Genomic DNA, 25030 nt, shown 5'->3' with positions numbered 1-25030 from the left:
TATAATGGATGTCAAGCTGATTCCACTCCTTGTCTCTCTTTTCCCCCGAAGAATTTCTACCTTGAGTCAGTTTCTCATGAGTTTTACTAAGCCTTATGAAAGCATAAGTTGAAGTGATTGACAGGTGAACAACTGACAATGGTAGACAGAGTGGATATAAATTTTTCACTTTCGAATGGAAGCCAGAGGATTACTAGTTTAAAAATAAAACATATTTCTAAAGTCCTACCATAACAGCTGGTCTGTGAATGGTCAATTGGTTCAACTTGTCTAAAAAGAGTTCCTTTAACATTCACTTTAAAAATGTTATCTTCATCTTTTCAAGACTGCAGGGTGTCTTCTATTTTAGATCAACTGGTGAGACAAAATATTCATTCTCCATGAAAAAAAAAAGAGTCATAGTGTGCTCCTTTGAGAAGCTCAAGTCTCCTTCTGAAGCGAAGAAAGCATGTCCTGTAGGTCCAGCTGATGTCAAGCTTATCAAGAGATGGCATTTTTCTCCTTGGCTTTCAAATAATCCACTATGCTTGCACATGGATTTTTTGTCTTTTAGTATTTCCAACTTTGTAACAGGGTATTTCAGTCATATTTATTTCAGGAATGAAATAAATGTTATGTCTCTGTCACTGTTAGAATAATTTTTGACCCCTCTCAAAAGATCATCCATCATCAGATATGTGATCAGTTTTATCTGAGCAGAATTTCCAGATTTTTTCTCTGCTATTAAGGAAGCAGTTCTTTAGCCACTGACTATGATTTGATGTGGTTAACCCCCACAAAATTCAACATTCTGGAAGCGTAGTTTCTAGTGAATCAGTATTAAATGTTGGTAGGACCTTTAAGATGTGTGACCTAGTGAAAAGTGAATGGATGATGTATATCTTCTGGAATAGAGTAAGTCTTGCAGGACTGAATTACTCTTGTTAGAGCAGATTGTAATAAAAAATATTCCTGGACCCCCGTCTCTTCCTCATGCACTCTGTGTTGCTTTTGTACACACACAACCTATGAGATATTGTCCACCATATTGTGACATAGCCAGTGGCCCTCACCAGCAGCCAAACAGACAGAGCCGCTTGACATTGTACTTTCGAATTCCAAAACTGAGCTAAATGAAACCCTTTTCTTTATATAAGTACCTAACCTCAACTATTTTCTTGTGGAAATACAAAATGGACTAAGCCATCATTCCAGAAATAAAAAAGAAATTCTTCCTCTTTCAAAATATTTTTACCCAGGTTTCATTATGTTTTCTCCTCAACTATGGGCAAGCTTTAAGGACTTACTGCGTTGCACAAGAAGGGACTATCTTTATGGAATAGATTAACAAATGGTATCCTCCACACTGACAATAAAAGAAGTGTCATAAAAGGAATTATAGAGGAAGGAGGAACCTTTAATAATGGTCAGTCCTTTGTAAGAATTATATAGAATATTTATTAACCCAGAGTCACATCAAATTTACTGCTTGGAGAATTATTTTATTATTTTTAATATCGGTGTTTAAAATGATGCCTTGGTAATAAGCTATTTATGATTTAAGTGTTGAAGTACCACAGGAATGAGCTCCATTTCATCCTATTAAACCTACAGTAGCATTGACACTAATGTGTAATAATATTTAATATTTACTTAGTATTTATTAATTTTAAACAACTGCCTTCAGAAGAAAAACGTGAATGAAATGTTGGATTCAGTTTCACTATTACCACAAAAACTACAAACAGGAGAAGAAACCTCCCCTCCCTTTTCATGAATGGATTCATATTATGTCAAAGTGTTATTTCCACTGGTACTCCCTAGTTCAGTCCAGGTGGCAGCAGTATACTGAATATTATTGAGGAAAGATTTCTGTTTGGTGACAATCTGTAGCAGGTTCTGCAGAAGGACACGGTGTAGGTCTCTAGCCCCTTCCCCTCACACTCCAGACTTAATGGAACTGGAAAGAACATTCATCAGCGTAGGGTTCCTTAAACCCCTCTGCCCTTAAGTAGTTTTGGTAATAATTCTCTGTTTAAATAGTTTAATAAGGCATTATCATCATGCTTATTGATCTGTTGGACACAACATATATAAAGTCTTTACTTTCATTCCCTAATATGAAATGCCCCCAACTCTTTATGTCTGTGAAAAGATATTGATAGAAAACATTTTGAAGCCTGTTTTTAGGATATTTCACATGTATTTCTTTCAGGGACTATTTTCCTGAATCTTGCTAATGTGGCTAAATTCTAACTACCTTTAAAAGATGATATTGAATATTACTCAAAGTGTGTACTGTCCTACTACTTTTATAGATGATCTATAAGAAAGATTTATAGGTTCAAAAGTGAAAATTGACAGGCACTATATGAAGTAATCTCTACAGTAAACAATTTAGTAAGAAAGATACTCTTGCACATGACACTAAGGACTGCTAAAAATCTTTTCATTTTGTGTGTTTCATTTACTTCCTGTAACAAAGAGTCAAGTAGTTGTACTTAAAAGTACAAGTATATACAATGCACAACCAATGTCTTAAGGAGCATATCAGATAGATAATGTTGATAAAATATTTGGGTGCACCCAAGATAAGAAGGAAGTACTAAATACTTTACTTCTTATATCTCCAAATGATTATGCTTTGTTAGCTACTTGTGGCCATGTCAAAATGTATTGATTAACCAATGTCAGTGCAGTTCCAACATCATGGTTAAAGTACACCCTGAAATCCTTGGAGCTGGCCCTTGAGGTCTGACTGATTCCCTTGTTTCAAAACAGTGCTGTGACTTAATATTACAGCCAGGCATACTATCTTTTTATTCAATAAAAAGAACAGTCATATCCTCCCCTAATAGTTGACAATCAAGTTAGATTTCAGGGATTCTTTGTTTCTCAAATAACCATTGATGCTAGAGTTTCATCTGAGAAAAAGAAACAAGTCCACTATATTTATTGAATATTCGAACCCTGTGGTTGTGGTTGAATTCTGTGAAGCTAACACGTTAGTGGATTGTACAAGCTCTATGCTACAATTCCAAGCTTTCACTGTACTGACAATGTAGTGCTTGTGGAGCTCTCACTGCATTTAGTGTACACTTACTATTTCTGATTAGGTGAAGAAGATGTGTTCAGCATTTTGTTTTCTTCTTGGATGATCCGTACTAATTTAGAGTAGCAGCATGTAGGTGGCCTGAAGTGTGAGGTAGAAAGAAAATTTCATGGAGATTAAACATTCCATGAGCATTTCCTTAATTATTAGGTTTAAAGAAAAATCATAAAGACATAAATAAGAATATAAATTGAAAGTTCCAAAAGAAAGATCACTGGATAATGTTAACATGCAACATAGTGTTGAAATATGAGAAAGGCAAAGAAAGAAAGAAAGAATACATATAGTAAGATACTAAAGAAACAGAAATAATGACAAAGGTGTTTTTGTCATAGTTATTCATAAAACTAACAGCAATAAATACTTGAGCATTTCTAAGGGCCTAAATAATATGTGAACTAAGCAGTTTCATGCATTGTCTCATTCAATTCTCAAAATAATATTGTTGAGTCGTCCTTATCCTATATATTTAGCCAAGAAAAATGAGACTTGCACAATGAAGCATTTGTCTCAAGTGGTGAGTGGTAGAACTCACATTCTGATCCAGTAAATCCCTTAAGCATCAGTACTGAGTTCAGTTCAGTTAGCCTGGGCTGTAAGACACGGTAAGCCTACCACTAGAAAGTAAGTAAAGAAAAATTTCTTTTTGATCTGTCATGTGCAAAATATTGCTCTCAAAGACCTGTGTTATACAAGAGGGCATTACTCAGAATGGGGGCTGTGGATTTCTGCTAGCCTGTGGGTTTTTTGTGTTATTATTCCGTAGCAAAATATGTACAAAGTTTAGCAGTTCATGCCACTAAATGTTCAAAGCAATTTAATGGCAGTTGTACATCTACTGAACCAAATAACAAACAAGAAAGGGCATGGTTTTCATTTACTGCTTCTGGAACTGTATTTTTATTGTGTTCTGTAGTGGTCATTATGAGTTTGGAAAATTTAAAACAAAACCAAAATCTTATGGTTTCAGCAGGTAGTTTGAGATGAACGAATGTGCGTAGAGACTATCTTGGTTCTATTAGTTTCTATTACATTTGCAATGGATGTAATATCTACCTGGTAGGATGGCTACCTACTGTAAATGTAAGAATGTATTACCTAGCATTGTGCACTCTGAGTGAGCGTGATAGATTTTTCAGTCTAAGGTAGTTGGGGATTTTACCCTAAGAGTAAAGTCGAAGAGTGGTGTAATGGTACTGTCACTGCATCTCACTCCAGTGAATATTTTAGTCCAAGGAACTAACACTGAAAATGAATCTTCATTTCTAAGGCACCTTCTTCAGTTATCCAGTCTGTTACTGTAATTCACTTCTAAGAATGAATAGGCAACTTAAGTAAAAAAGATCCTAAGTTGGGAAATTTATGCATAAAGGAATTTGTAGTCTGTGTGAACTGAGACAAATTTCTACATTAGTTTAGGGTAAAAAGTGATGCTTTGGAGGAGTGATTCTGGTACTTAAAGGGAAGAAAAAAGCTCTGGAGCTCAATAGCTAAGGCTTACCTATTAGAGAAAACCCGGGGAGGATTTGAGCAACTCAGAGATAGCATTCCATGCTGCCTTCAAGGATATAATTTTGATGTGCTGGATTTCTGGACTGTTCTTGGAGAATTTTTCTTCTCCTCTGTAAGCTCTGTACTTCCGATGTCTTTCACTACTCTTTTCAACTCCAAGTGGATGAGTTGCACTTGCACTTTTTTAATTTATAAAATTTTTTTGCTTCTAAGACCTGCATTTCCATATATTTTTTTGCATAATATTATAGGGACATCTTTCATAGAATGTTCTGTCCCAAAAGATAACCTATTTCAGCAATACTCTAGGCCCCACACCTTGAAGACAGAATTTTCCCCTCCTTGTTTCTAAATGACTTTATTTTCTTCCTATATTCCTCCATCCAAACTTATGAAAGCTTAAAAAAATTAGCTAATGTTTTAGAGGAAAAAATTCACTAGATGATCATTGTAAAAATTCACTGTGTACCTGCTGTGCCTCAGGTACTACGCTAGGCATGGAGAAAAATACAAACATGGGTATTTACCCATTAAATATTTATTGGGGTGGTCACTGTCATATACAATTAGGAATAATCATAAGGCATACACAGACATACACCAATTTAAACAAAAGTGTAAATATAAATACAAATAGAAGTCCCATTGTTTTCTTCTACACCCCAGTGGGTCATCTTGAACATTTCTTGAACAAGTATTCAAAAAGTACACTAAAGTGACTCTTCAAAGATTAGGTCATGAGGATATAAGGCAAATATATAAAATGGACAATCGTGTATCTTAAAAGATGTAGATGAAAGGACATGCAGTGATATAGAAGAGCTCTTATCTTAAACCAATAGATTTGAAACATTCATTGCATCATTTTTGAGTTAATATTTTACTCCCTGGTGAATGATTATGTAATTTCCATTGTCTTACTCTTACCAATAATACTGTAATAAAGATTATTTTCTTCTATTCTCTTTTTTTTCTTGTCCCTTCTTTCCTTTCTCCCTATCCCCTCCCTTGTTTCCCTTCTCATTTGAACATTTTGTACCCATTTCCCAGGAGGTATTATGTATTTTGATTTTTATTTATACTTTTAGTTTCTCACACCAGAAAAACAATGCAGTAAACATGAGCATCCTATTTATTTCACCTAAAGAGCATATTCTCAAGGTGTAGCCATTTAGCTAGAAATGTCTTTGTTATCCTTCTTAAAGGCAGGGCAGTATTCTACTATATTAAAAAAAAAAAAAAAAACAACCTACATCTTCTTTATCTATTCATCAGTCAATAGATATTTGGGTTGTTTCCAAGATTTAGCTATTATAAGCTCTGCCACTATAAAAATGGATGTGCATATATCACTGTGGTATATTTTTAATTCTTTTGGGAAGATAACAAAAAGAGGAATAACTGGGTAAAATGGAACCTCTAATTCTACTGTTTTGAGGAATCATTGCACTAATTGCCACAGTGGTTGCACCAATCCACACTCCCACCAATAGTGGGAAAAGGTTCCTTTTCCCATAACCTTGCCATCGTTTTTTATTTTGTTTTCCGGATAATAGCCATTCTTTCTAGAATGAAATGGAATTTCAGTGTTATTTTAATTTGCATCTCTCCACCAATGATGTTGAACATTTTTTGATATATGTATTTGCCATGTTGTACCTCTTCATCTGAGAAGTGTCCATTTCAGATGCTCATTTTAGGGGTTGGGTTTTAAATTTGGGGGATCTGAGTTTTTTGAGTTGCTTATATGTTCTAGATATCAGTCCTTTGTCTGAGGAACAGCAGGCAACATTTTATCCCACGCTGTGGGCTCTCTCTTCACTCTGTTACTATTTATTTTTTTGGTATGAAAAGGCTTTTTAATAATATGAGATCCCAGTTGTTGATTCTTTGTAATATTACCAATGTAATCAGAGTTTTGTTCATAACATTTTTGCCAAGTAAGTCTTTTACCTACTGTATCTTGTCTGAGGAAGAGCTGGTAATTATTTTTCACACATTGTGGGTTGTCTCTTCACTTTGTGGGTGGTTTATCTTGCTGTGCAAAAAGTTTTTAATAGGCTGAGATCCCCGTTTTTGATTCTTTGTGATGTTTCCTGTGTGATCAGGGCTTTGTTCATAAGTTTTTTGCCTACATCAGTGTTTTCAGGAGTTCTACCTGTTCTATCTTCCAGCAGATTTAGTGTTTCTGTTTTAATATTTAAATCTTTGATTCATTTCAATTTTAGTTTAGTGCATGGTGAAAGATAAGGGTCTAGTTTTAAATTTTAGCATGTGGAAAGCCAGTTTTTCCGGCACCATTTATTAAGGAGGCTTTCTTCCAGTGAATGTTTTTGAGTCCCTCGTCAAATATAAAGTGGATGAGTATTTTTGGAATTGTTTCTGCATTTTCTGATCAGGTTCATTAATCCTTGGATCTGTTTGTGCTTTTTTGTTTTTGTTTTTGTTTTGGCTTGTATCATGTTGTTTATATCACTGTAGCTTTGTAGTGTAATTTCAAGTCAGGGATTGTGAGTCCTCCAGCCTTGCCTTTGTTGCCTAGAATTATTTTTTCTTTTTTAAGTCTGTTCTGGTTCTGAATAATTTTTAGGATTGTCTTCTACTTCTGTGAAGCATGCTGCTGGTATTTAGATCAGGAGTGCATTAAATCTGTATAACAATTCTGGTAGTATTCATCTTCACTATATTGGTTCTACCTACCCAAGAACAAGGGATATCTTTCCATTTTCTGATATCCTTTTCAATCTCCTTTTCAGAGTACTGTAGTTTTCAATTTAAAGTTCTTTTACTTCTTTTGTTAGATTGATTCCTAAGTAATTCATTTTTTCCCATGCTACTATGAAAGTTGTGGTTTCCACAATTTCTCTCAGTGAGTTTGTTATTTGTGTACAGAAATGCTCTTGATTTTTTTTAATGCATGGTTTGTATCCAGCTACACTACTGAATTTGATTATTAAATTTAGATGTCTTGTAGTAGAGCTTCTTGATTCATGTACCATATCTTGTCATTCACAAATAATGATAATTTAAATTCTTCCTTTCCTGCCCTGATTCCTTTTATTTATTTCTTTTGTCTAATTGCTCTGGCTAATGTTTTCAGAACAATATTGAGTAAGAGTGATGACCACAGACATCCTTGTCTTGTTCCTGATTTTTAGAGTGAAAGCTTTCATATTTTGAATATTTAGTATGAGGTTGGTTATTGGTTTGTCATACATAGATTTTATCAGATTGACATAAAGACCATCTCTACCAATTTTCTGTAGGGTTTTTATCATGAATACATGCCAGACTTGGTCAAATATTTCTTCTGCATCTATTTAGATGATATATGGTTTTTGTCCTTGGCTTTGTTAATGTAGTACATTACATTTATTAATTTGGTATGTTGAACCATCTCTGCATTTCTGGGGTGAATCCTACTTGGTCATGTGTACAATCTTCTTCATGATTTGCTGATTCTGTTTGCCAGTATCTTTCTGAGGAATTTTTCATCTATGTTCATTAGGTAGAATGGCTTGTAGTTCTCTTTCTTGCTTGGATCCTTCTTTGGTTTTGGTATCAAGGTAAGGCTTGCTTCCTGGAATTAATTTCTGAAAATGCTTCCTTTTCAATTTCATTAAAGAGTTTGAGAAGTAGCAGAATAAGTCTTCTCTAAGTTTCCTATAGAATTGAGCAGTGCATTTCTCAGAGCCCTGGCTTTTCTTTGTTGGTAAGTTTTTATTTTTTAATTTATTTTAATTTAATTGGATTTTTAGTACCAGAAATCAAACTCATGACCTCATGCTTGCCAGGTAGTGCTGCTGAGTTATACACCCAGCCTGGTAGGTTTTTAATTATGTCTTCAATTTCAGTCACCAATATTAGGTTATTTAGAATTTTTATATCTTCTTGATTCAGCTTTGGTAATTCATATGTTTTTAGGAATGTGTACATTTCTTCTACGTTTTCCGATTTATTAGTGTACAGTGTCTTCAGATAGGTGTAGATAATATTCTGGATCACTTCAGGGTCTGTTTTAATTTTATTCTTTTCATTTCTAATTACATGGATTTGAGCCTTTTATTTCTTTTTTTTATAAGGTCTGCTGAGGGTTTGTCTATTTCATTTAACTTTTCAAAGAACTGACCTTTTATTGTTTCTTTGTATTGTTTTCTTTGTGTCTATTGCATTAATTTCTGCACTGATCTTTCTAATTTCCCCCATTGTACAAGCTTCCTGTTTGACTTGCTCTTCTTTTGGCAAACTTTTTCAGAAGAGGACCAGATAGCAAGAATTGTGTACTCTGCAGGCCATGCTGAATGACTGCTGCATGAGCTGCAGGTGAAGGAATCTGCCAGGCTAATCCAATACCGCCTCTGGGCCACTGTTTGCTGAACCTGGATGGAGAGTTTTGGCTTTGGAATAGAACCCCGTGATCACTTCTGATATTAATAACCTTTCTGTGCTCAATTCCCAGTTATTTAAACTCTTCCTACCTTGTTTTCCTCAGTGAGAGCTCAGATAGGCCAAGCACACATTGTGGTCTGCACATTTTAAACCAGGAGCTTGTTAGAAATGCAGGAATTTAGGCCCTGGTCATAGTCTGTTGATTCCTGAATTTGTACTTTAACAAGCTCCTCAGGCAATTTGCCCATTGCAGTTAGGAAAGCACAGGGATGGGTAATAGCGATGGTAGGACATAGGGTTGTTGAGTTGTGTGATTAAATAAAATGATGCCCTTAATGCATTTACTGTTATGATTACCATAATGCAGTTAGTCACTAATATTTTTACACACCCCATGCCTACGTGAGAGTGTCTCAGAAATTTCAGAATCTAATAGAAGGAAGGTACTATATAAAAATAGTCCTGGAATGATGGGTAAATCATTGTAGAAATGGAGTCATAGGGTTGGCATGGACTCATAGGGTATATAGCTTACTAGGTCACTGCAAATTGTTTAGCTAGCAAGGCACTGGCATACTGCAATTAATAAATTAGTAAGTGGATTTCATGGGACCAAGTAGAGAAATACTGGCTTACCTCCTACTGATATCTTCCTCATTCTCTTGGAACGCTGAGATTTTTTGTTCCATTGTTTGACTGCAGTAAGTAGAGTTAACAGATGGTGTTAAAATGAAGAAAGCAACAGTTTGTGAAGTGAAGAAAGTGTGGAAATACAATTTGATGTTGAAAAAAATTTTGTTTTAAAGACTTAAGCCTAAAAGACCCCCTCATCCTCCTCCTTTACTTCTTCATGGTTTATGGAGACAGGGTTTCATTTTGTGGCTCAGACTGAATTCAAACTCATTATGTAGCCCACATTGGTCTTGAACTCATAATCTTCTTATCTCAGCCTCTGAGGTTGTGAACTTATACACAGTCAAAGAGATATATTCTTAATTAGGAATTTAAATATAGATGAATGCTGTTATTTTCATTTTTTACACGATGTTTAATAGAAGTAATAAACTATTTATGTTAAAGCAATGGCCCAGATCCCAGGGGATTGGGACTTAACCACAATTTAAATGGCTGTATTTCCCAAGAGGTATACATTTCATAAAAAATTTTCCAGTGTTAGGTCACTGCTCACAAGAATATAAAGGAACATAATCTAACAGAATCACTTCAGTTTCTGTGACTGTTTTGTCAGCTGTTAAATGAGAATAATGCCTGCTCTTCTACAAATACCGTGAGGACAGATGGTAAATGTCACCATGCTCTTTGAAAGAAAGATAATATATAACCCTAACTATCGTATTTCAACGCTTTAAATAAGTAGCAGTGACAGTGAGAAGCAAAAATGGAATATTATACAGATAACTAGTAAATTTTAAACAATTCATTTTTTGTCTTTAAAACAATAATCCAAGCTGATTCCAGAATATTTTCCAACCACATCTAGGTGATTACTCACTGCCTATTAGGAATTTAATCCCTCATCAGTGAAAGTCCCAAAGAAAGGCTATGAGTGGCTAAGAGTAGAACCTAACTGGTGTAGAGGTCTGGGTTAGGATGAGTCAGCCCATAATCGTAGGACATTTAGGATGACTGAACATGTATTCGGAGATATATATTGAACACAGGCTGTGGGACAGTAACTGATGGAAAAGTAATCTCAAATATGTTAACTCAATAGATTTGATACTCTGCATATGGTTTCATGTGATCATCCCTATGAGAGAACTTCATGAAATTTCTGAAATGGGACAAGTGCTTAAAAGTGTTTGTCTCTCTAACTGAACGTTCTTGGCACCAGAATTAATTTATGACATTTATGTAAAATACAGTCAATAGATTTCCTTAAAATAATCACGCTAATTCATTTTGGACATTAGCACTAAATTTCTAACAACTTTGTTCAGCAGCAGCCCTAAAGTCCTCTTCTCATCTGCTTTATGATGCCGTTCTTGCCTTTCTACTCAGTCTACAAATCCCTCCAGACTGTTTTTATTGCTCTTAGAACTTCTCCAGAAAATGTGGTCATTGAATACTTTAGTGTGTATAAGAACAGTGCAGATTTTTTTTCATTACTGGGGAATGAACTCAAAACCTCACACTGAGCTTTTTAAAAAATGTGGTATTTTGAGGCAGGGTCTTGCTAAGTTGTCCAGGCTGGACTTGAACTTACGATCCTTCTGCCTCAGCCTTTCAGAGTTCAGGGTTTAAAGGCATCTGGCTTATGGACATTTTTTAAAGTCTAAACTTGATAATTCACCTACCACTTGTGACACTATTAAGTATCTTCTTCTTAGGAAACACGTTTTATTTGGACTGTATAATACCAGAGATTCCCACTGCCGCATCTGGTCCTGGCCCTTACTCTGTATGCCTGGCTTTGGAGACACCGTTCATAATCATGATCTTATTAACCAGCTCTTCTAGAATAAGTCCAACATATGAACACCCCAGGCAGATTTTTATTCTGAGCTTCAGATAGTGAATGTGCCTTACTTGTCATTCTAGGCAGCTTAGGGTAGTAAGTCCAAACTACCTTCCTGAAACTAGCACAATACCCTTTATTATATACTTCATTCTCCTGGGGCTATTATATTCCACCTTACCTTCATCTTATCTTGTAATTTTATACATGCATAAATATAGATAAATTAGTATATATTAATATGTACAAATTAGTGCTTTGAGATATGTTCTCCTCTTTCAGATAATAAATGAATTCATTTTAAAATTTCTTATTTTTGCCCTATATTTAAGTAATTCCTTGTATAAATCAATAATTACATTATTTATTAAAGAAATTAATCTGGTCTAATTAATTCATTAATTATGCAGTGAAAAGAATTGCAACTACCTGGCCACAAAGGATTCACTTGGATTTCTAGGCAGGTACATGCTCTTATGTTAGTCAAGATAAAATTTTAGCTTCTCTGAGTCCATCTCATGTTCACTTAGTAGCATTTATAAATTAGTTAAGGTCCATGTTCCTAGTACTGTCATGCAGTTCATGTTTAACACAGTTCTTGATACAAAAGTATAGTACATAGAGTTATGTTAATTTCATCGTCCTTCTTTAGGTCTATATTCACTCATTTTCTCCAACAACTGTTCTAATAATGGAGAAGTACAAGTTGATGTGAGATGCTCTTCTAGGTGCTGAGAATCCAGTGAGGAACCAACTGTGCAAAGTTTCTGCTTTTGTAATTACTTACATTTTCATAGAGGGAAACCAACACCAAAGAAGCAGATATATTTACTAAATTGTCAATGGCTTCTCTGGGAGTGTAAGAGGACACTAAAGGCCTTTATGGTAAAGTAGCCCACTGAGGAAGCACCTGGTGCCACCAAGTGAGTGCTGCAGGTGGAGACCAGCCAACTGAGCAGCACCTACGTGGAAATGCATTAAAATGTTCACAGGGCATTTTTCAGTGCAGTTGGGGAAAAATGAGAGATTTTATGTAGGTAATAGGCAAGGATGGTTCTGTAAGGTTTCATAGGAAATTGTAGAGCAATTGGACTTCTCTTTGCACAAGTTGAGAGCCACAGAGTGGGAGATCCAAGTTGAGGCGGGATGCAATTGGACTTGGAATTAAAGCAAGCCATTTGGGTGACTTTCCAGGGGACAAATTTCAGGGAGTAAGGGAAAGCAGAGAAGTCTATGAAATACACTAGAGAAGAGGCACTGGTGACATGATACGGTAATAGTTTTCAAGGGTGCTATCTGGAGCAGCAACAACAATGTGCTCTTCACCAGAGATAAGTTGCAGATAGGGCTCAGGAGTCTGAATTATAACAAGTCTTCCAGAAAGTTCCCATGCTCATCAAAATTCAACAGTCACAGTTCTAGGCCTTTAAGAGCTTTGATGGTAGTAAGTGGTCATATTATTGATGTATGTTGAAATCAGAGCTTTTTGGATCGGTTAATTGTTTGTATGCGATGTACTTGTAAGAAAAAGATCAGAGAGGTATTTGAACAGCTAGGCTGTGGAATTCAGTGCACATGCTGAGAAGATCTTAGAAGGTGCATATGGAATGGGAATCAGCTCAGTTCAAGGTGCACTCAGCATCATCTGTCCATTGGACATCCAAGTGGAGTGGTTGGCTGTTCAGTTTCCTGTTTAAATCTAGAGGCTCTGTTCCTTTAACTGTCTAAGTTGTTGCATGAACGCAGACATATTGTGATTCTTTATTTCTGTATTCAATAAAATGAAATTAGAAGAGAACCCCCTTGAGATTAAATAACTCTGTAAGGCAGGCCGTATTTTAAAAATTAGTTCAAGAAGAAAAGTGTGTTCTTAAATGTTTTCCAACTTCCACTTCTCATATTCTGTGGACACCTAACAGAGTGACTAAGAATATGTTAATGAACCCAGAAATTAAAATCACTCTGTTATTATTTTGAAAGACAAAGATGTCATGAGCATTTTCTATCCTCAGATAGTATGCTATATCTGATTTAATAGCTTGATGAGTGGCTCAGTGACTTTAGAAATCCACAAAGTAAAGTTTTTATGGAGACAATATCAGAGATCATAATAGTCTATGGACTCTCTTTTACATTACAGCTAATCAGAATTGGCTTAGCCTAATTTGCCCCAACTAATTTAATTTTAAGAACCCCAGACTATTGATATGTAATTTCTTTTCTTTATAAAATTCAGATACCTGAATTATATATCATGATATCTATTTTCTCCTTTATTTGTAATACGTCTTTCTATTTAAAAAGTAGTCTGGGGGGCTGGGGATTTAGCTCAGCGGCAAAAGCGCCTGCCTGGCAAGCGCAAGGTCGTGAGTTCGCTTCCCGGTACCAGAGGAAAAAAAAAAAAAGTAGTCTGGCATGGCACCTCACATCCGTAATCCCAGCACCAGTGAGGCTGAGGCAGAAGGACTGTCATTACTTCAAATCCAATCTGCACTCCATAGCAAAAGCCTGTCTCAAAAAACAAAAACATATTTAAAAATAAATAAAGAATAAAATGTCAAAATGTTCTTTTACTTTTCAACTAATAATGTACTTGCATTTATAAGGGGATAAGTAGTTGTGGGACCATTGTAGAATTTATAATCTAAGCAATGACATTATTCTCTACCTAATTGCAAACAAAAGTAATTGTTTAGCACTGCCCTAATTTATAGTTTTGGTATATTTTAATGATCTAAACCTTCCATTGTGGCCAACCTTGAAGAATTAAAGATAAGAATAATTTTAGAGCTAATTATTCTATATGTTTTGGGAACTGAACAAATATGCATTCATCTGACTCACATTTTTGCTCCATGCCTACAAGGTGAATGGTTGACATTGTAGGTAACAGTTGAGCTAAATACTGTACACCTGGAGGGCATTAGTCACTCCTTTCAACCTCTTACTGCAAAGACAGGAAACCAGGCAAAATATCCATCTTCTTGTCTAGATGTGGAATCTACCCATTACCCTAGAAAGTGGACCTTACTCAGTTGTTTAAAGTCATTAAGACCTATTTAAGCTCAATGGAAATTTCAGCATATATTTTAAAGATAAAAAATTAAGAATCAGCTATAAAACAATGTGTGCTATGCATAATTATAAAACATGTGATAAAAGTAGTTCTGACACACTTTGAACTGGTTTCCAGGTGGTAAGGACAGTAAAGTTATTACTTGTGTTAAAATTGGTAAAATTGTTTTTTTCAAGAAAGACCCAGTGACACTAATGTGGCTATTGACTGCTACCTAAACATTCATGCCAAACCTGGTCCCTGGTTATCTTCAGAGAGTGTGCACTACTTTCCTAGGGCCCTGGAAACTTTCCACTTGCATTCAGCTTAGCTTTGAGTAAATTGGTGTTCTCTGCTTGGACATGCAGCTGACAATCTTGTTATAGTTCAGAGAAGATCACTTCATGATTCTGACCCGGCTTCATTAGATGGCCCTGTCCCATCATCTACTGTGTATTGATTCAGACATAATGCTTGTGAAATGCTTTAGGGGATGTCTACATTCCTTCTGCTGTTCTGTACGAGCAAAAGCTTGATTTCAAGTTTAGTCAGAATTGTGGACAAGGGGTGTGGTAAGGCTGATTGTTATAGAAATGGAATAGCAAGTGGTAACCTGTGTTGTTGTAGCTGGAAGGTGGATGTCTTAGTTACTTTCTCATCCCTGACACACAGTACTTGATACCCAAAAGTCTAAGAAGTGGAAGTTTTTCTGGCTTCTACTTTTTAGAGGTTTCAGTCCACAGTTGGCTAACTACAAGGTAAGATGGCATGGAAGGAGGGAGAAGGATCAGGGGAGGTGGGAAGTAGCTCGACCCTTCCAATCCACACCAACACAACACACCTCCTCCAAACAGGCTTCCCCTCCTAAATCCCATTTAGCTATAAACTCATCAATGGACGAATCCACTGATAAGTACCATAACCCATGATCTAAGCACCTCCATAAAGACCCACCTGTGAGAACATGAAGCTTTGAGGCGTGCGTCTACATATGACATGAAACACAACATAAACAAAGAGCTGTGACATTTTTGCTGTTTTATAAACACAGTACCAAAATGGCAGATTTGGTTTGAGGATGATGACGATGAGGATGACGGTGGTACCTCAGACAGAAAGCAGTGTTTGTATTAAATTCCTTCCCAAACCAATGATAATATAAAGCTTATGATTGTCATAATAAGTAAGTAGCATATTATCATAAGTGTTTATATATATATGTAAATCTATGTTTGTGTCTTAGGTTTACATTCCTATAACAAAATGCCTCCGACAATTAATTTGCAAAGGCAGGAAGTTTATTTTTGCTTATGGTTTTAGAAGTCCCAGTACCTGAGTGGCCCTTTGCATTGGGCCTGTGAACAAGCAGCAAATCACAGAGACAGCACATGGCAAAGTGGCTTACTTCATCATGGTCCAGGAAGAAAAAGAAGAGGAAGGTATGAGGATCCTGCTCTTCTCTTCAAGGGCCTAAGCAGAGTTACCTAAAAACACTCAGTTAGGTACCCTCTCTTAAAGGCTCCACACCTCCTGAAACATCACCAGGCATCCAACACGCGGACCTTGTAAGACATTTGAGATCTGAACTGTGGTGACATGTGCATAAATGGATCTTTCACAATTTTTGAAATTCCTCTAGGCACACATGTTAGTTTCTTTTCAATCACACCAATTTGTAGGGATTTGAAGTTTAAAGATTTTGGGAAATTGGAGTACATGAGAACACTGGATTCCTAGAGAGAATGAACAAAGTCTATACAAAGGCAGGAAGGAAAATATTTCACACTTTGTGATATTTGCGGTGGTATCTTTATGACTTCTCTTCAGATATTTACTAATGTGCAGCTCTGGAGAGTGACATCCGGTTGCTATTCTTTTGCATAGCTTTGTTGATTCCTCCCAAGGAAAAATTCCCAGAAAAAGTAGCAAGTGAGCACAGCAGAAAGCTGCAAGACTTTAGCCTGGGTCTGTGAACTGAAGGCCATAAAGGACTGGTCTACTTTTTTTTTCCCTGTCTTAGTGCATTAGGGTAAGAAAGGGATAGAGAAAAGGTAGAGGAATGATCCAGGTTCAAGAACTCAAGAGTGGACCTACTGCCTCAGGTAGAGTTTGCCCTCTGGCTAGCGGTTATGGTCAATTTCAGAAGCCAGTGCTACTAGGTCTTTGGCTAACCAGGGTTTTAGTTTGTGCAACTGCTGTTCTAAATAAGGACAAGCAATAGACATATTTTCTCGATGAGGCCATAAATGCTAAATAATGGAAGATGATACAGAAATCCAAAATGAAAATTAAAAAAAACATAAATTAAATAAAACTCTTAAATTTAGGAGTCTTTTTAAAAATAATATGAGCATACCTGATTAAGAACCATGTTTTTTCTTATGATGAGAATATTTAGTCAATAACATATTTGATGTAACAATAGATTTATGCTTGGTGTGTTAGATTAAATAATCTTTCTGAGATTTTAAACTTTGTGGCTGGGGAGATAGCTCAGTGGTACAAGTGCTTGCCTGGCAAGTGCAAGGTCCTGAGTTTGATTCCTGGTACCAAAAAAAAGTAAACATTGTGGGAAATATCTCTACCTTACCCCTAGCCAACAAATACTTCTTTGAATTAACTTACCAAGTTTTTAATGTGATGATTATATTAAATGTGTCTTGAGCTACCTCTTAAGATATTATACACCTCCTATGCTGGATTATAGTCAATTTTTTACCCTAATCAAAAGTTACTTATAATAGTCATGACCTTCTTCTAGTTTGATAACCAAGAAAAGTGTATGTTTATTTTTAGTAAAGCAGAAAACTTTCTGGTTCTGGGTATTTGAGATGCACAGTTGGAGGAAAAAGAAAGGCAAACTTTTAAATGTCTTTGTTCCTTGAAAAGCTGGTACATAGAAGAAAAAATTTCAATACTTTTATAAGTCAATGCTCTGTGTTCTAAAGGCCTGAGTGCAAAAATGAAACTGCATATTTCAAAAGATGAAAGCTTTCTAGGGCAGGTGTCTTATCATTGTATTGTAACGATTTTATATCCTTAAAATTAGGGATAATAAAATTAATTCTTTATCCTTAATATACAAATGAAACCTTATCTACCTGTTTTAAAGATGAAGAAAATTGTGTTAATTTAAATGTGAAATAATTATTGGTCCTGATATGAAAATACTTTACTAGCTAGCTGACAATGTCCAACACTTACAGAAGAAGCAGGATAAAATTTGGATGTGGGGGCAAAACTCTGTAACCCCAGCTGAACAGTAGACTGAGATAGGAGGATCACAAGTTTGGGGCCAGTCTGAACAACTCAGGGATGCCCTGTCTCAAAATAATTTTTTTTTAGTTTTATTTCTGTTAGTACATTTTTGCAGTACATAATGATTATAATCCTCGTGAGGAGTTGGTACACGCACACAACATACCTGAATTTTTAAAGATCTCCTTTCCCTCATCTAAGTCCCCACCATCTTTTGATCTCCTTCCCATTTGAGAGAGAAGTATTTTCCTGCTTCCTATTGTATATTTTATTTTGCTCTTTATTTATATTTTGGATTTCTCATATGAGAGAAATCGTGAAAATTTTAAACTTGCGTGGCTGATTTATTTCTCTTAACAGTACATTCTCAAGGTACATCTATTTTCCTATGACTGACTCAAGTTCATTCTTCTTCATGACGGAGTAGTATTCTGTTGTGTAAATATCACATTTTCTTTATCCATTCATCTATTGATGGGCATATAGGCTATTTCTAAATTTAGCTGTTATGAATTATGATTCTTTAAACATGGGCATGCATATGTCACTATAATATGATGTCTTAAACTTTTTGGAGAAATAACTAGAAGGGGAATAATTGAGTTGAATGGAATTTCTAGCTTGAGTTTAAAAAAATTCTAAAAGTGCTGTGTATGTGGTTTTGTGGTAAGGGACTGCCTAATGCACCAGACCCTGGGTTCCATCACTAGTACTGCCAAAAAAAAAAAAAAGAAAAAGCGAAAGAAAGAAACTGAAATAAACAAGTAAATTTTGCAGCTTAAGAGAGCTGAGTTCTCCAATACTTTAACTGTATCCTGAGAGAAAACAGGCAGCACTTTTTTTTAATTTTTATTTTTTCTTAGTACATGTCTGCAGTACGCAATGATTACATTCCTCATGGGCAGTTGGTGCACATACAATAACACATCTCAAACATTTTTTCATTTGCTTTTCTCCATTCCCACTGCCTCCCTCTCCTAGTTCTCTTCCTATTGGCAAAGGGTCTATCTATTCCTTTAGTTTATCTTTTCTTTTGCATTTATTTATATTTTAGTTTCCTCATATAAAAGAAACAGGCAGCATTTTTGAACCTCACTTTTCATATCTACAAACTGAAAATGACAATATTTAGTTACCTATGATGCTGGGAAGACAAGATTAGTGAAAATTTATGCAAGTTTTTTGTCAGTCCTGTAAGTTCAGCTCCTTTCCTCCATCCCTGGGCCATAGGGCTGTGATATCCCATAGAGGGGACTCATGCTGGAAGAAAAAGACATCTCTTCCTTTCTGTCATGATTTTTAGAGTCAGGGCAATCTATGGAACTGATTGCCAAGGCCAATTGACTCGAATATGCCTTGAAGAGACAAATTAAAACATCAAAATATCAAACCAAAACATTTGTAAGAAGGAACCTGAAATGTTTTAGAATGTTAATAATTTGAGATTTGGATACAATATGAAAATTACATAAATGGTACACTGACTGTAAGTGGGTGGTTACCTAGAATAAGTGTCCTCTCCTTAAAATGGCTACCTTTGTTATGATAGTGGCTCATGGTCATCTAAATGTGTGGCCTCAGAGAATTCTCGGTTACACTTCTCTATTTAAAAATAAAATGAGGATTGTTGAGTGAATGCTTCTGTTCATGATTTCTACTTAGAAAAACCATTGCAAGTCACAGGAAATCTCATAGCTTTGCTGATGTCATAGATGCACCATTAATGTCAATAAGAATAGCAGGAACTGCAGGATCAGATGACTGCCCTCCAGCATCCCTATCTTTTGGGCCCAAGGACTTAAGGATTCAAAACTGTTTCTGACAGGGATACATAGAGCATGGAATAGGAGTTTGTGAAAATAATTTAGTTAAGACTTTTCTAAGTGGTCTACACTCTCTATTTTGGCAAAGACAAATTCTTGCCAGAGTGTGTTTCATTGTGCATGCATAGTTGTCTTAAAAGCAAAGACCTTCTACTTACCAGGTTGTACTGTTCTAACTCAGAAGGGGCAGGGCAGCATTCCACCAAACAAAAGCAAATGGCAATTATAAATATTGTCTGTGCACCTTCTATTACTTTTGGTTTACCTTTTCAGTTTTCTACTGGTTTCAAGAAAAAGTATATCTTTGGGGAAATTCCAATTTCATTTGGTAGAGTTATTTTGTTTCAAACACTATGCAATATTCAATTGTACCAGAGATAGCAAAAAATCTATAGGAGAGAAAATAGGATAAATAAATATTATAAATAAAACATCAAGTCATAAAATCAATGAGAAAGGTATGAAAGTGTAGACTTCTGATGTTATGCAATTTTTTGCATCAACTGCAAGTTTCATATAATAGAGTGTTTTGTATATCTAATTTCTTTTAAGGCTGTTTGTGTTTCTCACATAATTCTCTAAATCTACTGTAAGAAGATATTCTTTCTTATGTAATTATATTTGTTCAACAAAAGTGCTGACTAGGAGTTGTGAAAGAATCAGCAGGTTTGTGTATATTATGTCTTCTCTTTCAGCAGCGATTTTGGGGAATTTACCCACAAGACAATTAAAGCTGGAAGCAATAAGTGACAGACCACTACCAGTCCATAAAAGCCTTCAGTCACATACTTTACACATCAAGGAGGGACTTGATTGTCAGGAAAAGGCTCAATAGTTTAAAAACTTAGCTGTATGTTTGATGACCTTGTGTGTTAATAGTCAGAGAAAGAGGAAGATACCCATAAGTTGAGTTGGTTGTTAGGAAGTTATATTTAAGAAAATGTTGGAAGATAGGTCTGATTACAGTAACAACAGATGTCAAAGGTAAACAATTAATATTAAATTAAAAATAAATTATAAAGATTATAGTTTCAAAAATAATGTGATAAGAAATTGAGAAAGTTGACATGAAAATGGCAGCTTGTGTGTGTGGGGGGGATTCTTTGGTCTTATTTTTGGTGGACAGTGGGCAGCAACAAGGACAGATTAATTACAAAAATGTGGACTGAGGAGAGACCATTCTATAGATATTGACCTCTTAGGCAGCTGTGACAGGGGAATCAGGTGTGAGAAATGGATACAACAGTGCATATGTGAATTAAGAAGACTTTCTAGAACATGGTGCTCATTCAAAATGTATGAATAGTCTCCATAATGATGCCCCTAGAAACTTCCAACTCCTCTTTCAAAGCTGAAAACCTTCACAAACTGACAGCTCATACTCCTGCCTAACATCTTGACACTGGATTGGCTCCTGTGATGTCAGTAGACACAAGTTCCCTGAGAGTGGCAGAGAGAGTTGTTACTCTTCTCAGAACAAGGATAAAGGATTGGATGTCATGAGCTTCTATCCATGAAACCCTTATTTTTTCCATTTATTATCTTTTTTTTTTTTTTTTTTTGAGACAGAGTCTCACTATACAGTTCAGACTGGCCTTGAACTCACTATGTAGCCCAGGCTGGCCTTGCACTTACAGAGATCATCCTGCCTCAGTCTCTCCGGTGTTAGAATGACAGGCATGTGCCACCATGCCCAGTGCCACTTATAATCTTTAAGGAACTGAAACAAGGAAGAACGTCTGATAACAAATAAAATAAAAAAGAGAGAGCGGTAAAAGTAGGATTTAGAAGTATTCTATTATACACGGATTGCTATCGTAAATCAGCAATGAGTCTTTGAAGTGCTTAAGAAAATGAACTTAGCTGCTTAAAATATCTTAAAGTAGGACTAGAGGTGTAATTCAGTGGTAGGGTGCTATGTAGCATGTGTAAAGTCCTCAGATTAATCCCCACTATTAACAAAAAACAGAAGAATCTCAGACAATTAGGGGACCCTACTTCAAAGTTGTTCCAAGAATTGCTTAAGAAAAGTTTGTGAAGACTGAAATAGAATAAAGAAGACACACTGACATGGACCTTAAACATGTGCCTTAGTGTGAGTAATATACTCGATGTAGCTGTCATGATCTATTTGTCTTAACGTGCTGATATTGCATGTTTTCTATTTTGGATCATCCTTGGAATTTGTCTTATGTTCTAATCAATTTGTACAAAACTTTCAGCTTAGGGGTAGAGGAAATTATGCAGATTCATAGTTGCCAAAAGGATTTATTTGTGGTCCCAGTAATAATTTACCAAAAAGCCATTATAATATGATACAACAATGAAAGAATTTCTTAAATGTTGACAGTTAAAGGCCTTTTTTTTGGTACTGGGAATTGAACTCAGGACCTTCTGCTTGCCAGGCAGATGCTGTGCCACTGAGCCATATCACACCTTTTCTAAAATTTTATTTTAATTAATTAATTAATTTATTTATTTATTTATTTTGATAAAGGCCTTCTTATGGAACTTAAACATTCTTTAGGTTTCTTTGGTGACAAAAAATGACACCACAGCAGGTAGCAGAACCATAAGACACTATTTCCACCATTTGATATAAGCTGTTTATTATTTTCATCAAACTCATCACATTACAAAGAAACCTTTGCACATGGCTGCAAAGCACATTATGGAGTGCTTCCTGGTATATTTATGCCAGGTCATTCTGGACTTTCCCTTTGCTCCAGGTATCAAGAAATGACTGTTTAGGCAGTGTCTGCTCCCTTTTGGATTTGTGCTCACTTCCACAGTCCCATTTTCTCATTAAATCATTCATGTGCAGGACAGGAGTTGCTACAGAGAAGAGCAAAATCCCACACTTTGTTTCTGATATGCTTCACCTTTTAAAAAATATATTTGGAGTAAAATCGATATAAATAACTTACAGCAAGCCATTTAATGTCTGCAATGAGTGTTTTTACAGTTTGGTGCAGACTAAGTTTAAAAACTTCAAATAATTCTAGGGGCTGTGAATGACAACAGCTCTTTCTGCTGCTTTGTACTTCATGTGAACTTTTTGCTTAGCATAATGTACTAATGCTCTTTCCTGACATGTACTGCAATTATCAAACTCTGAGTAGTCACACATTATCACTTTGCTGCTTCTATAATCTGTGCTCTCACATGTAGAATGGAAGAATATATTGAATTTGTGTTTTTATAGTTTTTTAAGCCATAAAGTAAAGGAACTGATGCTGTTTCTGATCGGGATCTAGGTCCAAACCCTCGAATTCACCTTGCCCATGACTACTTATGGGCATACCATTAGCACATAAATGGTAAATTGACACAGTGCCTCATTTAATCTTAAATTTGCCATGTTTCCTATTCTATCTATAATATTTTGATTTTTTTGGAAGATTTAGTTATACCCTCTTTGTTTAACTTGGACCCACTATTTCCTAGTCTACTTCCTTACACACTTGAAAATTATTCTATACCTTACTTTGCTCTGCTATAAATGATTTTCTTGGAAGGTTTAAACAGGATAATCAGTGATAAATATCAACTGCTAATTGGCACTTACTGAGCTTTCAGTTAGGTCTTATCATGTATTTGCCGATGTTGTCAGTTGCAATAATCTATAAATGTGGACATTCAACAGGATCACATGTAATTTTGACCCCTTATATCCCTGATTTCTCAAGGAAAAGCAATGAATTTGTTCAAGTAACCTCAAAGGCTTGCTAGTTATCATGCTCAAGTGAGAACTATGAAAGTTAACAGAGAGTCGCGTTGAGAAGCCTTACTTGAATACCGGGGCCTGTCTAGAAAAGTGAGGCTTCTTCACTGTTGTTCAACAATGGGAATCAAGTAAATTGCTGAATCATTTAGCTCTGATTTTCAAGGGACGCACAGAATACTGCTCATTACTCCCACTTGGAGACTTCAGGAAATTCAAATAATTTAAATTTTTCTATGAGGCAACTAAAGCTCAGTTCGCTTAATTGAATGCCACCCAGGACAGACAGACAGACAGGCGCACACACACACACACACACACACACACACACACACACACACACAGAGTGATGGGGAAGGTATTTACTGGGTGGATGGCATGGAGTGTGTATATATATATGAATGGATACGACATTGTGTATGTATGTGTCTGTATCTATCAGAGGGAAACAGGGAATTCTTATACTTTTTGGGAAAAAAATGTTTCTTTTGTTCTTTTAAGTGTAAGATACTGGAACAACAGATGAGTTTATCTTAAACTTTAGATGATCACTGTTGGATTTCTACCAGGAGCAGCTGTAGATGTTACCTATGTTCTCAAACTTCAAGTAGTATGTCTGGAGAACAAGATATCAGTCAAAATGTAGGAGTGAGTACACTCTATTAAGGGGATGAAGTTGTGTATGTCATTTTTTCTTTCTGTGCACTATGTAGACGGCTTAGGTAATACTTTTTTCTTGTCATTAAATCCTTTTAGCAATGATCTTTCAAACATTTATTCATTCCACATGTATTTATTATCTCCTGGGCACTATTCTGGGAAATGCAATGAATATATATTCATTTTTTCTGGGGAATAGGGTACTATTTTTGGTGCTCTGAGTATAGCATGAAGCAATATAAATGTATTCTTTGCCCTCAGAAACTTATATTCTGAAGATCAATAAACAAAGAAGTACCTAATTTCATAGTAGGTAATAGCAATAACTCTGCACACATTTGAAATGGGACTTAAAATCAGATTTTCTTAGAGGGAAAAATGTGGAAAATTTTTTTTAATCCTCTAAATTTAAACTACTTAGTTGGCCTTTAGAATGTATTAGGGATACCACAATAATGCCAGACTAAGGTGCAAAATTATTTCACATAGAAATTAACTTTTGCTTGTAGGAGAATGACCTCAAAACAAGGAGAAACTCAGGACATTCTTAAGGCTACTCTTCTTACTTTATAGGTATAAAACTAAAATGTTACTTGATCTAAACCAAAACTAGAGTAAAATATGACCCCTGTCTCTAAGGAGTGGTACTCATTTTCTAGTACTAAACCCATTTCCATCAGGATATACCTTTGTCTAAAATGAAATTATTGCAGGCAAATACATTATGTAGCATTAGTAGACATTATATTTAGGCATGTGTGGACAATAAGTAACTATGACCACAAACTACAGGCTCTTTATTTTGGCTCTGCTGCCTCTTAGGTACATAATTTCAGACAAAGCAAACACACTGAGCCTCCATTTCCTAATTTACAAAATGGAAATAATAAAATAATTCCAATAATTATAATTTTACAGGTGAAATGAATTAATGCATGTAATTAAATTAACACATAGCCTTATATAAAGTAAATACTAATAAAAATGGTTAGATCTTTATTTAATCAAGGATGCTTCCTTAGTGCATTACAGAATTTAG

General features: G+C 35.5%; 1 protein-coding gene and 1 non-coding gene across 4 annotated transcripts in view; one reads left to right on the top strand and one right to left on the bottom strand.

Annotated features, from left to right (window-relative positions):
- Grm7 (glutamate receptor, metabotropic 7) overlaps nt 1-25030 on the top strand; it is an 818896-nt gene that overhangs the window by 175610 nt on the left and 618256 nt on the right. The window lies entirely within an intron of this gene.
- On the bottom strand, nt 21971-22042 carry Trnaa-ggc. The gene has a single exon. It is a non-coding gene; the product is annotated as a tRNA-Ala (tRNA).

Source organism: Chinchilla lanigera, unplaced genomic scaffold (genome assembly GCF_000276665.1).
Source record: "Chinchilla lanigera isolate Chin_1 unplaced genomic scaffold, ChiLan1.0 scaffold00020, whole genome shotgun sequence".
In the NCBI taxonomy this organism is placed as follows: domain Eukaryota; kingdom Metazoa; phylum Chordata; class Mammalia; order Rodentia; family Chinchillidae; genus Chinchilla; species Chinchilla lanigera.
The sequence above is the reverse complement of the archived record's forward strand: the minus strand, read 5'-3'. Positions and strand labels throughout refer to the sequence as shown.